The following is a 16,418-nucleotide window of genomic DNA, read 5'->3' as shown; positions in this document are numbered from 1 at the left end:
GATTATGAAAGATCATAGAATAGAATCATGCAGCACAGAAGGCGGCCATTCGGCCTATTGTGCCTGTGCCGGTTCTTTGAAAGAGCTATCCAATTAGTCCCACTGCTCCGCTCTTTCCCCATAGCACTGCAAATATTTCCTTTTCAAGAATTTATCCAATTCCCTTATGAAAGTTACTAATGAATCTGCTTCCACCGCCTTTTCAGGCAGTGCATTCCAGATCATCATAACTTGCTGCGTAAAAACAATTCGCATCTCAACCTCTGGTTCTATTGCCAATTATCTTAAATCTGTGTCCTCCTGCCAGGGGAAACAGTTTCTACTTATTTACTCTATCAAAACTACTTGAGTGGGGTTTGACAACATACATGACACTTCAGATGCCATACTTTAAAGTAAAAAAAGTATATAAAAAGAGTAAGAAAGGCCATCGAGGAACAGCACCTCATCTTCCGATTAGGCACTCTGCAGCCTTCCGGACTCAATATCGAGTTCAACAATTTCAGATCATAACCTCGGCCCCTATTGCCTTTTTACTTATATTTTTTTTCTACCACTTTGTTTTGGGTTTTCCCTCCCCCCCTTTCCTTTTTTTCTCTCTCCCACATGGCAGCTGTCTCTCTTTCTGCCAGTACACTTCACACCTAATCTGAGCCGTCTTTTGTCTCCACTGGCCTATTACCATCTCGTCTGGTTTTGAATACCTCTTAATGTCTCTTTACTTCTTTTGTTCTATCGCAGCCCTGCCTTCAATCTATTTCATTTCCTTTCCAGTTTTGAAAAAAGGTTCACCCGAAACGTCGACTCTATTTTCTCTCCACGGATGTTGCCTGGCCTGCTGAGTTTTTCCAGCATTTTCTGTTGTTATTTCGGATTTCCAGCATCTGCAGTATTTTGCTATCCCATCAATTTCCATGCTGAGCGAAATTACAGGCTAATTGCTCCTGGTTTACAATCACCTGGCAATCTGCAAACTTTCCTCACCTACCAACAATTAAGCTATAACAACCATGGTCCAGAACCACCCCCCCCCCCCTCGAGTACTCCGGAACAACGCCATAGAAGATCAATTATTGCAGGATAAAACAAAGCTCCCTTAGGATAATCTGTTTTTCATCTAAAGTTGCATCCGACAGAAGCTGGGCAGAAAGGGAGGTAAAATTCAAGGACAATGTGGGGAGCAGTGTATCTTCCTCAATGTGTTCCAAACAAGGACTGAGGCCGACATATACATAGGATAAATTCAACTGCATATCAACCTTTATAGACAGGGCATGCTAGTGCAGTGCATTTATGCCCTGGAATGCCAGGATGTGTATCTGTGCTCACAATTCTCAATATAATTAATTGCTCATCTGAGTCATATTATTGTGGAAAATGCCAAGATAGGTCCAGGCACTTCCCTGCAAGGCAAGGGAAGGGGAATTGAAAGATACAGCATGGTACTCTAACATTAAGAATAAAATTGGCAAATTGCCTGCCTACCTTCTTGGCTGAAAAATGGTGTATGGCCCCAGGATATATCAGGAGAAGGGAAAAATTAAATCAGATACTAAAGTGGGCCAAAAATAAAGAAGTAGCTTACATATGTTGGCAACATACTGTCCAGCTGTGTTATTACAAATTTGTGGCAGTCAAGAAAATAGTGCATCTCCTCTTGGGATTGTCTCATTAACATTTGTGTTTCTCTACGGATTTCAACTGGCTTTGATAAAAAGTAGAGAAACCATCGTTAAGAGAAAGCTTAACAAATACCCTACAATGAGGCTAATTTTAGCCTGGTTTCCACAGAGTTTTGTGCTTCTTCTTTCCTGTTTAATAGGTTATGCCATAGAAAACAAAAAAATTCCCAAAATGTAAGAATCCCCCCTGATAAAAAGTAGAAAAATTAATCCTATATTAGCTGTTCAGTGAAAAGTAATCCTCTGCCAACTGCTTGGAATGATTTGTTACTGTGATACAGTCTCTTTCTTCCAGTGCAATCTGGGTAATATTCCCAAAATATGTCATAATTCCATGTTTCTCTTTCCAATTTTGACAGCATTTATTCTTAAATAAAGCAAAATATTGCAGCAAACAAGATAGTTGCATGAAGCTTTCAAGAAATTTAGAATGGATAGTAATTTTTCACATCAAACTAAGCCTATTGTTTTAAATTTTTGCCTTTAGGCACTGTATATGCACCATTCCCCTGTTGTTCACTGATAATGTTTAATTATAGACAGGGTGCCTAGAATCTTGAAGCATCTCAGGGCCAAATTTGGTGGAAGTCAAATCAAATTCTGCAGAATCAGAATGTAGACTCTGCAGCAGGTCTATTCTATTTCTGTGGCACATTACTAAGTGTTCTAAGTATATTTAAATGTTAATTTTCTAATTTAGGGAGCATTTACACTACAGCCACAGATCTGAGAATGGTCACTGCAGTTCAAGTTATGGCCATTTTTTTGGTTCCTGCTGGCTGTAACTTTAACTGTGCTGTTTAGGAGCGAGCTCTGCAGCTGTCTCACAAAGGTTAGCAATTTAAAAGGGTTTTTTTTAACACCCTCTCTCTGGCGGAAGCCGGCCAGAAAGGGATTTAAAATCCAAACTGTGCACTTACAGCTTGTGTCCTGCCCAGCAGCCATTTTAACATTGCTTTTTTCTTTGGGTACGAGGTACCTGTCTGTTTCAGGCGGAAGCCTCAACAATACATGTAAATCGAGGTCCTGTGATCTCATTAGGACCTCAATGCAATTTTAATGGCTTACTAAGCGATGTGTCTGCAGTGGATGCTCCGCTCAGCAAAACCTGGCAGATGCCCAGCAGACAGGCAAGTTTAAACTGGGCCCACCAAGTGTTCGCAGGTCACAAGCCGGTAAGCTGCCTCTGGATTCCAGTTTTGGGCGGGCAACTGGCCAGCAGAATGTTAATGAGGCCCGGTTGTTAAAAGGATCAGGCCTCCCACTGCAGCTCCCAGGCAGGTGGCCAAGCGTGTCCCACCAGATTTTCATCTGGAAGTTAAAATTTCCCTTTGAATGTCCAGAGAGTCAGGAGTGCAGAATTCTTGTTCCCTAAATATCTAAATTGAGGTTGTGTAGTTTTCCAAAGAGTTGACGAGGTCCAACAGGTGCCCGAGCACTTTGCAAACCAGATTTATATCCATGTGGTGTCAATCCTAAGTGGTGTGAGATTACCCCCTCCAAAGAATCTCAATCTGCTTCACACCAGAATCAGATTGAGCCCCGACTCTAGATTTACACTGCTAGCTTAGTACTGCTTCACAACAATAATAAATTTGCATTAAGCAGCAAAACAAGTATATTCTCTATCAATATTGGTGTAACTTTGAATCCACATTTACGTACAGGAGGTTTCCTCACCGTTTCCTGGTAATGTTTGCATGATTGGCAACTAAATGCTTACTAAAATGGCTGTCACGTGTTTTGAAACTCTTTTCTAGTTTGTTACTGACTGAACATAATAAAAATAGAGGCCTAGAAATTGGGCCACTTACTGGCCTGGCAAAAAATGGTGGCCACCACTCTAACGCCCTTCTCTGGTGCAGGATTCAGCGGCCACCATTTTGGTGAGGGCCTGGACATGCAAATGAAGAGTGTCAGCATGCAACGCGGACTTAAAGTCACCTCAGTGCTGGGTCCTAAGCTCACTCTGAAAACCGAGCCTTCAGCAGACAGGCAGAGACACTGCCAGCACCTCTTAAAGGGACACACACATCTTTCAGGTAAGTTTGCATTTAAGCTTTTGGACTGGAATTTTTTAATATTATTGAAGTAGTGACTTGGTGCAATATATGTTCAAAGTTTTTTTTAAAGTGTGCAGGGAGTGCTGCTTGCAAGGCCTCCAAGAAGACAGAAAATGTTGGAAATACTCAGCAGATCAGGCAGCATCCATGGAGAGAGAAATAGGGCTGGATTTTGATACTGGGACGGGCTGGGGTCGTGTAATCCGCATTTCGTGTCAGCCACCCGATTCTAAATCGATGTGGGAGAATGATGCAATGTTAACTTAATTGGCCAATTGAGTTCCGACGTGTGGGAACCCATGGCCAATGAGTTTTTCCAGTCTGAAAGTCGCCTCTGATGTTGTCATCATTGCTGCTGCATTTAAGGTCTGCAACAAGCCTTGCTTCTTCTGCAGACTGCCAACCTTATGGCCTTTGCAGTGAGGGGCACCTGCAGGAAGAATGGCCAGCCAGAGACCTAGGTCTGCACCCCGCTTCGATGACGTTGCCCTGCAGGCTTTACTGGAGGGAGCAATAGCACATAAAGAAGTGCTCTTCCCTTCTTCAGGGAGGAAGAAGCCTCCCCAGCAAACCAAGGCTGTGTGGATCCAGGTGGCAGAGGAGGTCAACTCTTTGTCAGTAACCCGCAGAACATGGCTTCAGTGCAGGAAGAGATTTCATGACCTGCGCACTGGAAAAGTGAGTATGACTTTCCCATCACCCTCAATCTGATCCCCATTGCCTCTCCTCACCAGCACTCAGCTTTAGCAATCTCTTCCTCCACATCCCACTTGACACTGACATCCATGCACCCTTACCCATTCCCTCTCTCTCTATGGTCACATTCACCTAACTATTCAACTATGCAGCCCTCACACTCCCTATCACTGTGATGCTATGAAAACAACTTACAACACACAGGGAGGGCCCTTGGTCTTGCCACCTTACTCCATCTTTGTCTCCTTCTAAGCATCTATGCTATGGATTCTCTACACTCACTCCTTCATTCTCACTCAACCTCCACTTGTCTCCCTCATTGCAGGAAAAGAGAGCCCACAATAAGAGGGAAAGAGCGAGGACAGGAGGAGGGCCACCCTCAGTAGCCCATCTCACCCCCTGAGAGGAGGTGGTCCTGGAGATCGTAGGAGTGGAGGAAGTTGCGCAAGTGGGGGATGGACAGAGGGGTGCATCACAGCAAGCTGGTGACAGAATAGTTTTCCATCTCTCTCAATGATATTGCATGAGTCGCTGATAATGATTCTGAAGCTCTAACAGATGGACTTATGATCATCTGCAATATGCAATGTGCATGTAACCTTGGCATCACATCTCTGACTCTTTCCTTTACTCCCCCACAGGACCATCGCAAGCACCCGTCCCCACTAGCCAGGAGGAAGAGCCTGAGCATCCAGACTCCTCAGAGGAAGCTGCAACCACTGAGGACGCAGCGTCAGCAGAATTCAGCACACCCAGCACCAGCGCAGACACTCACACCTTGGTGGGACCATCGCGAGTTAGAATAGTGTTGTCACATGGTGTATCACAGCTCACAAGTGAGCATCAGCAGATTGTGGAGACAGGGACAGCAGTGGAGAGTCCTAGTCGGAGGGTGCAGGACTCTGCCAGCTCGGCTCAGCTGCATGTTGACCCTCTGCCTCTGGGTCCATCCATAAGATCAGTGGTGCTGAAACTCCAGGAACAGATGCAGGAGTCTCTAGCAGGTTTTGTCTCCAGGGTCGGAGCGAATGGAGGAGTCCATTGCGAACATGAGCAGAACCTTTGTGGAGTCATTGGCGCATGAACGCATCACCATGGAAAGGATGACAACCTCCATGGAGGTGATAAGTCGCCAGAGTGCAGAAAATATGGTGAGTGTTCAGAATAGAATGACATCTCTGGAGGAGCGATGGTCATCTATTGAACAGAGAAACCAAACCTTCATGGAAGTCCTTCTGAGTAGGACTGCCAGTGCAGATACGGGTCCCCATGGCTCCCCTGATGTGCAGCAAGGTGCTCTCAAGCCACTTGCAAGCGCTGAGGGGGTCCTGACCCATGAGAGGGAAGTTGGTGGCAGACATCAAGGAAGTGGGGGCTCCTCTCCAAGCGTTCACACTTCCATGCCACTGCAGAGTCCTCGGTCAGAGCCCCACCAGAGTCCACACCCATCTGAGATCGGCGTCTCAACCCCTGCACAGCGGCAGGAGCAGCAGACTGTTGACGAGCCCTCACATGTTTGCAACCCCAGGGGACGCCCACCAAAGGTGTCGAGACAGGAGCAGCAAGAAAGTGAGCAAGGGGCCTCCACATCTGCTGAAGCCACAGGGGAAGCACCACGTAGGAGCACACGTAAGAGAAAGATACAGGGCTAACCAAATTAGTAACAATACTGTGGAGGAGGGATTCCTGGAGTGGATACGGGATGGTTTCCTGGACCAATATGTCGAGGAACCAACTAGAGATCAGGCCATCTTAGACTGGGTATTTGTAACGTCCGTGTGTAATTGAGACACGGACTGCAGGAGTTGGTTATAACAGGTGTTTACTGAATGGAGACAAAACTGGAACTACTATACAAAGTTACTACACAGGCTTATATACCGGGCTGGTCACTACTGGTACTGCAGTATACAGGGGCTGCAGAATATAGTTCCTTCTTCAAAGTACATACACTACAGTATTATGTAATGAGAAAGGATTAATTAGCAATCTTGTTGTGCGAGGCCCCTTGGGTCGGAGCGATCATAATATGATAGAATACTTCATTAAGATGGAGAGTGAAATAGTTGACTCAGAGACTAGGGTCCTGAATTTAAATAAAGGAGACTACGATGGTATGAGGTGCGAGTTGGGTAGGATTGATTGGGGAATGTCACTCAAAGGGTTGACGGTGGATGGGCAATGGCAAACATTCAAAGATCGCATGGATGAACTACAGAATTTGTTCATCCCAGTTTGGCATAAAAATAAAACAAAAAAGGTGACTCAACCGTGGCTAACAAGGGAAATTAGGGATAGCATAAGATCCAAGGAGAGGACATATAAATTGGCCAGAAAAAGCAGTAAATCTGAGGATTGGGAGCAGTTTAGGATCCAACAGAGGACAAAGGGATTAATTAAGAGGGGGAAAATAAAGTATGAGAGTAAGCTTGCAGGGAACATAAAAACTGACTGTAAAAGCTTTTATAGATATGTGAAGAGAAAAAGATTGGTGAAGTCAAGCGTAGGTCCCTTGCAGTCAGAATCAGGGGAATTTATAATGGGGAACAAAGAAATGGCAGACCAATTAAATACATACTTTGGTTCTGTCTTCACAAAGGAGGACACAAATAACCTCCCAAAGATGTCGGGGAACATAGGGTCTAATGAAAGGGAGGAACTTATAGAAATCAGTATTTGTAGGGAAATGGTGTTAGGGAAATTGATGGGATTGAGGGCCGATAAATCCCCAGGGCCTGATAATCTATATCCTAGGGTACTTAAGGAAGTGGCCCTAGAAATAGTAGATGCATTGCTGGTCATCTTCCAAAATTCGATAGACTCTGGAACAGTACCCATGGATTGGCAGGTAGCTAATGTTACCCCACTGTTCAAAAAGGGTGGTAGAAAGAAAACGGGGAATTACAGACCGGTAAGCCTGACATCGGTAGTGGGGAAAATGCTAGAGTCCGTTATAAAGGATGTAATAGCAGAGCATTTTGAAAAAAGTGACCGGATCGGACAAAGTCAACATGGATTTACTAAAGGTAAATCGTGCTTGACTAATCTACTGGAATTTTTTGAGGATGTAACTGGTAAAATAGATAAGGGAGAACCAGTGGATGTGGTGTATTTGGATTTTCAAAAGGCTTTCGATAAGGTCCCGCTTAAGAGATTAGCGTGTAAAATTAAGGCACATGGGATTGGGGGCAAGGTATTGACTTGGATAGAGAACTGGTTGGCAGAAAGAAAGCAAAGAGTTGGAATAAACGGCTGTTTTTGCGTGTGGCAGGCAGTGACTAGTGGGGTACCGCAGGGATCGGTCCTTGGACCCCAGCTATTCACAATATATATTAATGATCTGGACGAGGGAACTAGATGTAATATCTCCAAGTTTGCAGACGACACAAAGCTGGGTGGGCGTGTGTGCTGTGAGGAGGATGCCGAGAAACTCCAGTATGATTTGGACAGGTTGCGTGATTGGGCAGAAGCATGGCAGATGCAATATAACATGGATAAATGCGAGGTTATCCACTTTGGTGTCAAAAACAGGAAGGCAGATTATTATCTGAATGGCAATAGATTGGGAGAAGGGGAAGTGCAACGAGACCTGGGCATCCTTGTGCACCAGTCGCTGAAAGTAAGCATGCAGGTGCAGCAGGTGGTTAAGAAGGCAAATGGTATGTTGGCCTTCATAGCGAGAGGGTTTGAGTACAGGAACAATGATGTCTTGCTGCAGTTGTACAGGGCCTTGGTGAGACCACATCTTGAGTATTGTGTGCAGTTTTGGTCACCTTATCTGAGGAAGGATGTTCTTGCCATGGAAGGAGTGCAGAGAAGATTCACCAGGCTGATACCTGGGATGGCAGGAATGACGTACGAGGAGAGATTGGGTCGATTGGGCTTGTACTCGCTGGAGTTTAGAAGAATGAGAGGGGATCTCATCGAAACTTATAAAATTCTAACAGGACTAGACAGACTAGATGCTGGAAGGATGTTCCTGATGATTGGGGAGTCCAGAATCAGGGGTCACAGTCTAAGGATAAGGGGTAAGCCATTTAGGACAGAGATGAGGAGGAATTTTTCCACCCAGAGGGTGGTGAACCTGTGGAATTCTCTGCCAAAGAAGGCAGTAGAGGCCAATTCATTAAATATATTCAAGAAGGCGTTGTATATATTTCTTAAGGCTAAAGGGATATGGAGATAAGGCAGGAACAGAGTACTGAATTTGAATGATCAGCCATGATCTCATTGAATGGCGGAGCAGGCTCGAGGGGCCGAATGGCCTACTTCTGCTCCTATCTTCTATGTAAATAGTCACAAGGGTAGACACTGTAATGATCAATAACATGTCATTCTATAGTGGACACTAGGTGGAACCGTAGAGCTGTGTAGAGCTGTATATAGCTGTATGTATAAGACTACACTACCCAGCTGTATGTATATTAAGACTACATTACCCATGAGGCACTAGGCTACCCACAAGGCAGCAGTCAAGATGGAAGCCTCTACAGATACTGTACCTAGTCCACATGTGCTCAATAAAAGTGTCTAGCAAAAGCTGGCTGTGTTCATAATAAGAATGTCTATTTATTAATGAACAGAAGAGACACTTGGGTGAAATTTGATGTTTTATGTTAAAAAGCCATCAGATGATTACTGTAAATAAAAAATCTGATGGCTACTGCTGTAGTTGTGGCGTGTATCATTTCGTGAATGGGACTTCCACATTGAGGGCTTAGGATTACTTGGTATATGCCTCAGTTGAGGAAGCTCTCAGTGAAGGTGGCGAGAGGGGTTTCCCTGGAGGTCACACTGGAGATGGGCGTCAGGCTCCAAACTTCCACAGCTGTGGTTATGCCTTCTAAAAGTTCACCCAGACCTGAGACAACAAAGTCCTGCCACCTGCAAATGATGGCTGATCAAATATCCTATTTAATGGTGGAGCTGCAGCTAATAATCAGCAATCCAATTGTACTCCCGCCAGGTTTCAACGTCGTGTTTCAGAACAGGCGTGCTCCACGTCGGAAAAGGGTTAAAATCACCAAGGCCTATCAAAATGGCATTATAGAGGCAATTTAGTGCTTGTTAAGGGCCTTAACGGGACCAGTAGACACGATTTAATGAAAATTGATTGGAGGCGTGTTTGGGCCCGCCCGCCAGTTTTTTGCAATTTTAACCCCCCCACACGCCTCCAATTCTGCCTCAACAGCCTGATGAAAATCGAGGCCATAGAGTTCACATCTCAGGTCAAGTATGCTTTCATTTCATATTTCCAGCATCTGCTTGCAGAGGGACGAGGAAGACGCAGAACAGGAAGTTGCAGAGGAGGAAGATGCAGAAGGAAGGATGCAACCCAGACAGTCCCTTTCTAGCCGGGATATCTGGGATGGAATCACCCGCCTGCGGTACCAGTGAACACAACCCCAATTCCCCTTTCAACATTTGTCCCACACCTTACCTTCCCTCTGTTATTGACCATCACAGTGTCCTCCTGGCCACAATGCTGAAATAAAAGCCACCACAAAGCAAACTTTCCAACCCAACTTGTAACATCTATCCATCCAACATGACATTAAGAAACAAATTAATCACCCATATGCATTTCCTTAGTGACTGTCTTGTGTGTGCCCTTGCCTATCCTACTGATGTCACGCAATGCTACCCCAGTGGCTGCAGCATGACTGGTGGAAGGCTGCTGACTTTCAGTGGGGTCACTGCAAATGGCCTTGCTGGTTGACCTTGAGGAGCTGGTGGCTGGGAGTGTGAAATCAAGTGACGGTGTTTCTTCATCTTCTTCACTCTCCTCTCCCTCTTCTTGGTCAACCACTGGCTGAGCAGGCTGCATTTCTTGGTTGTATGAAATCAGGAAGGCACAAGGGTGGAGTTGTGGTGAGGGGAGGGCAGGAAAGCAAGAGGTGCATGCGAGAAGGAGGATAACGTATGAGGATACCAACATCTTGTATCCTTTCAGCCCTGCCATTGGCCAAGGGCTCAGCCATGCCCCTGCCAAGAATCGTCAACACCATCCTCTCCAAGGGGGTGAGGTGAAGCTAGGAATGGGAGGTGTGCCTTGTGTTTGGTAGAGATTGTTGGTAGGGGAGTGATTTGGGAGTGGTCGGGGGTGGGGGGTGACACGGGAGAGTTGTGCATTGAGAAGTGTGTGAGACTAGTGGTGCAGTTGGTAGGAGATGGCTTTTAGACATGCATTCACTGACCTTGACCACTGGTCTGAGGGCACAAAGTTTCTTTGGGTACTGGAGGGTCGTGGGGACCAACTGCTGGCAGTGATGGCCTTGGTGATCTGGCCCCACATCGTTCTTTCTGGAGGGCCTCCTGGTCCCTGTGGGTGGAGGACCTTTCTCACAGTGTTGACCCCCTGCACAAAGCTTGAGTGCTGCATGTGAGACCCTGGGTGCCCCTTCCCTGGCTTGCTGAGCCATGTGTGTTAGTGCTGAAGCACTTCTCCCATTTTCTTAAGGTGCGGAAGGGAATTCAGCTTCAAGAGCTGAAGACTCCTATTTGTGAATTCTTTTTATTGTTAATTTTTTTTTCCAGAAGGCTGTTGAGCTGTAAGGGCTAAAAACTGCCTATTTTTACATGATTTTTATTTTTTTCATTTCAGAAGGCATTGCCCCTCTAAGAGACCGACAACGCTTTTTGAAATGAAGCCTCGCTTTCAGAGCAGGCTGTTCCAGCTGCAATGACGCTACGGCCACACTACATTGGGGCCTCCTGCTGGGACGAACGCCACCAGGATGGCATTACAGTGAATTTAGCGCTGTGCTAATGTTAATTAGTCCCCAACGTCAATTTTTCAGTCCTGCCAGCGCCACCATTTTCGTTGTCTGTTAACACCTGCCCACGGTGGCACCGGCAGCTTTTGTGGCGTTCACTAAATTCTAGGCCAGAGATTCATTGGGCAGGATTTTCATTGGGCCGTGGAAGCGGGATTGGAGGCGTGTGGGGGGTTAAAATCACGAAATCGGGGGGCACAAACCCATCCCGCCCCCAACCCGCCTCCATGCCAGTTTCAAAGGAGGCAGATACTTGACCTGTGCTGGGAGCCGCCTCCCTGAGGCAATAAGGGGATTCGTGCCAATTAACTGCCTGTTAACAGGGGTAGTTTTTAGCCTAATCCCTATTTTTATTCCTGAAGTGTGGGATTCCCGACGGCTCCAAACCACGCCAAGTTAGCGAGGCGGACCGTCAGGCTGAAGGGCTTGGAGGGTTTGAGATGTCCGGTGTTCAGGGAGTGATGGGTGCATGAGTACAGAGGTAAGTGTGTTTGGTGTGTGTAAAGTGTTTAAAGGAGTTTTACTTACCATTACAGGCTTCCTTCCTTCAGGTTTCAGGAGACCCTCATCTCAGCGGCACAGAAAGCAGAATGGCCGCGAGCTGTCAAAAGTTGCAGCATTCAGCTTTCTGTTCTGGAGAGATCTCTAAATCAGCCTGAGAGGAAGGAATTAACTTAGTGTACAGATTGTCAGTGTTTGACAGCTTCAAAGAGCTGTCAAACGCTGATATTTCATATGTGAAAAGCTCTTGACAGATGAAATGTCAATCTGTGATGTCACCTGTTGCCGGGTGGCCCTTAATTGGCCTGCTGAGCCCGCTGGGCGGGCTCAATAAGGTCAATCAAGTGAAAATCGCGTGGGTTGGCCACAACTCGATGGAGGCAGGTCTATAACCCCAAAAGTTGTAGTCCTGCCTCCAGTATCAAAATCCAGCCCATAAAATCAGCATTAAAGTCCCTTGCATAGCAACAAAATATTCAAAATAAATTAAATTAAAAATGTAATCCTCTTAAATGTAGAATTAAACCATTTAATAATCAAACCACAAAAATCCTAACCTGCAATTTAAAAAATAGCAACCAATTATTCTTCTAGAACCAAAAGCGTGAGTAAAAACAAGAAGTCCTTCAAAGCCATGAAACTGTGCCTTGAAGAGTAGGGCATTTTGTGTCCAGGGAATTGTTATTCTTGTAGTTTCTCATCAGTTATTGTTAAAATTTGTGGCAAGACACCTGATTAGCTGACGAGTGTCATATGGTATTCTCCACCTACAGAGTTGCATTGTGACTATTTTCAGCTATTCTTTTACTGTGCATGTTTTTCTTTAAACAGGTGTCAGCTGTGGCTCAGTGGGTAGCACACTCGGCTCTGAGTCAGAAAGTTGTGGGTTCAAGTCCCACTCCAGGGACTTGAGCACATAAAGCTAGGCTGACACTCCAGTGCAGTGCTGAGGGAGTGCTGCACTGTCGGAGGTGCCGTCTTTCGGACGAGACGTTAAATCGAGGCCCCGTCTGCTCTCTCAGGTGGACGTAAAAGATCCCATGGCATTATTTCGAAGAAGAACAGGGGAGTTATCCCTGGTGTCTTGGCCAATATTTATCCCTCAATCAACATTACTGAAACAGATGATATGAACATTATTACGTTGCTGTTTGTGGGAGCTTACTGTATGCAAATTGGCTGCCGCGATTCCCACATTACAACACTGACTGCACTTCAAAAAGTACTTCATTGGCTGTAAAGCGCTTTGAGATCCGGTGGTCATGAAAGGCGCTATATAAATGCAAGTCTTTCTTTAATTGTAAAAGGTAGAGAAACATTGGGAATGGACAACTCTTGAGATGGGGAGGCTATTCTGCAGCCAAAGGTAAATACCTTGACAGATTCCACAGCTGTAAAATCGCAGACAAGTAGAAGCATTAGTTATAGGACTACTTGTCTTTGCTAATTGAGTGTTTGTGTACAAATAAAATAGCTCCAGGTAACCCATTCATTTGCCGCTTGTGCTAACCAATAACAAAGTTCCATATGTAGTAAAATCAGCATTCAAAGTTTCATATGAAGGCACTGTGGTATAAGCTGATTTTTGATATATAGGATATACATTGGAGCGCAGTCTGTAGAGGAAAAAAAAGGGAAAAGCACCCTGCTGCCAGTACGATCATACTAAATATCAAAATGAAGAAGTTTTACAATGTTTTTGTACTTATGTAAAAATAGGTTACCATTCACACTTAAATAAAAAACTAAACAACGAAACAGCTAGTGCTGTTGGGAAGGATTTAAACTAATTTGCCAGGGGGCTGTGAACCTAAGTGTGGGCCCAGAACGGAGAGAAACAAAGCTGGAAGTGCAAGTTAGAAAAGTAGTCAGCAAAACTAGCAGGGAGCAGAAACAAAGGCCAACAGTAAAGAGGGTCAAAGTGCAGAAAAATATTAAACAGGCAAAGTTGAAGGCACTCGCAACAAGGTGGATGAATTAATGGCACTAATAGAAGTAAATGGGTATGATGTAATCGCCATTACAGAGACATGGTTGCAGGATAACCAAAGCTGGGAACTGAATGTTCCAGGGTACTCAACATTTAGGAAGGACAGACAAAAAGGAAAAGGAGGTGGCATAGCGCTGTTAATAAGGGATGAGATCGGTACGGTAGAGATAAAAGATCTTGGCTTGGCAGATCGTGATGTAGAACTGGAATCAGTTTGGGTGGTGCTAAGAAACAGCAAAGGGCGGAAAACATTGGTGGGAGTTGTGTATAAGCCACCAAACAGTAATGGTAATGTAGGGCACAGTATCAATCAAGAGATTAGAAGTGCATGTAACAAGGGCAATACGGTAATCATGGGGGACTTTAATCTACATATTGACTGGGCAAATCAAATTGCCACTAATGGTGTGGAGGACGAATTCTTGGAATGCATGCGAGATGGTTTCCTGGATCAGTATGTGGAGGAACCAACCAGGGAACAGGCTATTCTGGATCTGGTACTGTGTAATGAGAAAGGGCTAATCAATAATCTTGTGGTAAAGGGGCCTTTAGGGACAAGTGACCGTAATATGATTGAATTTTACATTAAGTTTGAGAGTGATGTAGTCCAATCTGAAACTAAGGTCTTCAATCTAAACAGTATATGAGGGACAAGTTGGCCATGGTAGATTGGGAGACTACACTAAAAGGTATGAAGGTGGACATACAATGGCTAACATTCAAGGAAATAATGCATAATTTGCAACAAACATATATTCCTCTAGGGCATTAGAACCCAAAAGGAAAAGTTATCCAACCATGGCTAACAAAAGAAATTAAAGCTAGTATTAAGTCAAAGGAGGAAGCTTATAAAGTTGCCAGAAAAAGCGGTCAGCTTGAGGATGATCTTTTTAGAAATCAGCAAAGGGGGACCAAGAAATTGATAAACAAAGGGAAAATGGAATATGAGCACAAACTAGCGAAAAATATAAAAACGGATTGTAAAAGCTTCTATAGGTATGTGAAAAGGAAAAGACTGGCAAAGGTAAATGTAGGTCCTTTACAGTCAGAGACGGGAGAATTTATAATGGGGAATGAGGAAATGGCAGAGAAATTAATTAAATACTTTGTTTCTGTCTTCATGGAGGAAGACACAAAAAACCTCCCAGAAATACGAGAAAACCAAGCGTGTGACGAGAATGAAGAACGTAAAGAAATTATTATTAGTAAAAAAACAGTACGTACTAGCAAAATTAATGGGACTAAAAGTCAATAAATCCCAAGGACCGGATAACCTACATCCTAGGGTTTTGAAAGAGTTGGCCATTGGAATAGTGGACGCATTGGTTGTCATCTTCAAAAATTCTATAGATTCTGGAACGATTCCTGCAGATTGGAGGATAGCAAATGTAACCTCGCTATTTAAGAAAGGAGGGAGAGAGAAAACGGGGAACTACAGACCTGTTAGCCTCACATCGGTAGTTGGGAAAATGCTGGAATCTATTATAAAGGATGCAATAACTGGGCACTTAGAAACTAATAGTAAGATTGGGCAGAGTCAACATGGATTTATGAAAGGGAAATCCTGTTTGACAAACCTATTGGAGTTCTTTGAGGATGTAACTAGTGGAGTAGACAAAGGGAAACCGGTAGATGTGGTGTATCTGGATTTTCAGAAGACCAGCATCGGACCTAGGAGTGAGCAGCGAGGTCAGGAGGAGGAGCTATAACCCGGCATAAAAACCAGCAGCAGCGACCAGAGGCCCGAGACCAGCATCGGACCAAGGAGTGAGCAGCGAGGTCAGGAGGAGGAGCTATAACCCGGCATAAAAACCAGCGGCAGCGACCAGAGGCATACCAAATCAACAGCAGAGGAGAGAGGTAAAAAATAATCCAAGAGTGACGTCACCAGGAAGCAGGTAAGTGATTGGTTGGATTGGTTGGTGAGTATTTCTTCTTTTTATTACAAGCTTAAATTCGGCGGTTTTTTTCTAGGGTCTGTGCTGTAAGGGAGACAGTTGGTTAACCATTAAACTGGTGTAATTTAGAGGGATTGATTTAATCTAAATCCAATTAATTAAATAATTTTTTTTATAATTAATTACATAGAATGGAGCAGATGATGTGTTACTGTTGCGAGATGTGGGAGCCGGTAGACCCCATTGAGGCTAACGGTGATTACATCTGTGACAAGTGTCTGCTGCTACAGGATCTCCAGCTCCGTGTTGATGAGCTGGAGTCTGAGCTTCAGATACTGCGACACATCAGGGAGGGGGAGAAGTACCTGGACTCTGTGTTTCAGGAGGTGGTCACACCTATGAAGTTAATTAATTCAGATGTAGCCCATGGTCAGGGACAGGACGGTGTGACCACGAGTGAGGCAGGTACGGGGATCCAGAAGGTAGTGTTGGAGGAGCCGCAGCCCTTGCTCTTGTCCAACAGGTTCGAGCTTCTTACTCCCTGTGGAGACGGAAGCAGGGGCTGCAGGGAGGATGAGCAACCTGGCCACAGCACCGTGGAGAGGGGGGCCATTCAAGAGGGGGGAGTAAATAGAAATGTTGTAGTGGTAGGGGATAGTATTATTAGGGGGATAGATAGAGTTCTCTGCAGCCAAGAGCGAGAGTCCCGTAGGCTGTGTTGCCTACCCGGTGCCAGGGTTAAGGACATCTCCTCTGGGCTGGACAGAAACTTGGAGTGGGAGGGGGAGGATCCGGTTGTTGTGGTCCATGTT

At 45.0% G+C, this 16,418-nt stretch overlaps 1 protein-coding gene and 1 long non-coding RNA gene across 2 annotated transcripts in view; one reads left to right on the top strand and one right to left on the bottom strand.

The window, feature by feature from the left end:
* The window catches only part of LOC147114025 (uncharacterized), a 473,948-nt gene that overhangs the window by 430,539 nt on the left and 26,991 nt on the right, over window positions 1–16,418 (bottom strand). The gene's annotated exons all lie outside the window — the stretch shown is intronic.
* Window positions 2,605–9,997, top strand: LOC147114027 (uncharacterized). Its single transcript, XR_015079153.1, has 3 exons — window positions 2,605–2,857; window positions 3,548–3,724; window positions 9,700–9,997. It is a non-coding gene; the product is annotated as an uncharacterized LOC147114027 (long non-coding RNA).

This window comes from Somniosus microcephalus, chromosome 8 (genome assembly GCF_052327205.1).
Source record: "Somniosus microcephalus isolate GS21.2 chromosome 8, FLI_Smic_1.0, whole genome shotgun sequence".
Classification (NCBI taxonomy): domain Eukaryota; kingdom Metazoa; phylum Chordata; class Chondrichthyes; order Squaliformes; family Somniosidae; genus Somniosus; species Somniosus microcephalus.
This window is presented reverse-complemented; position numbering and strand designations above follow the sequence as displayed.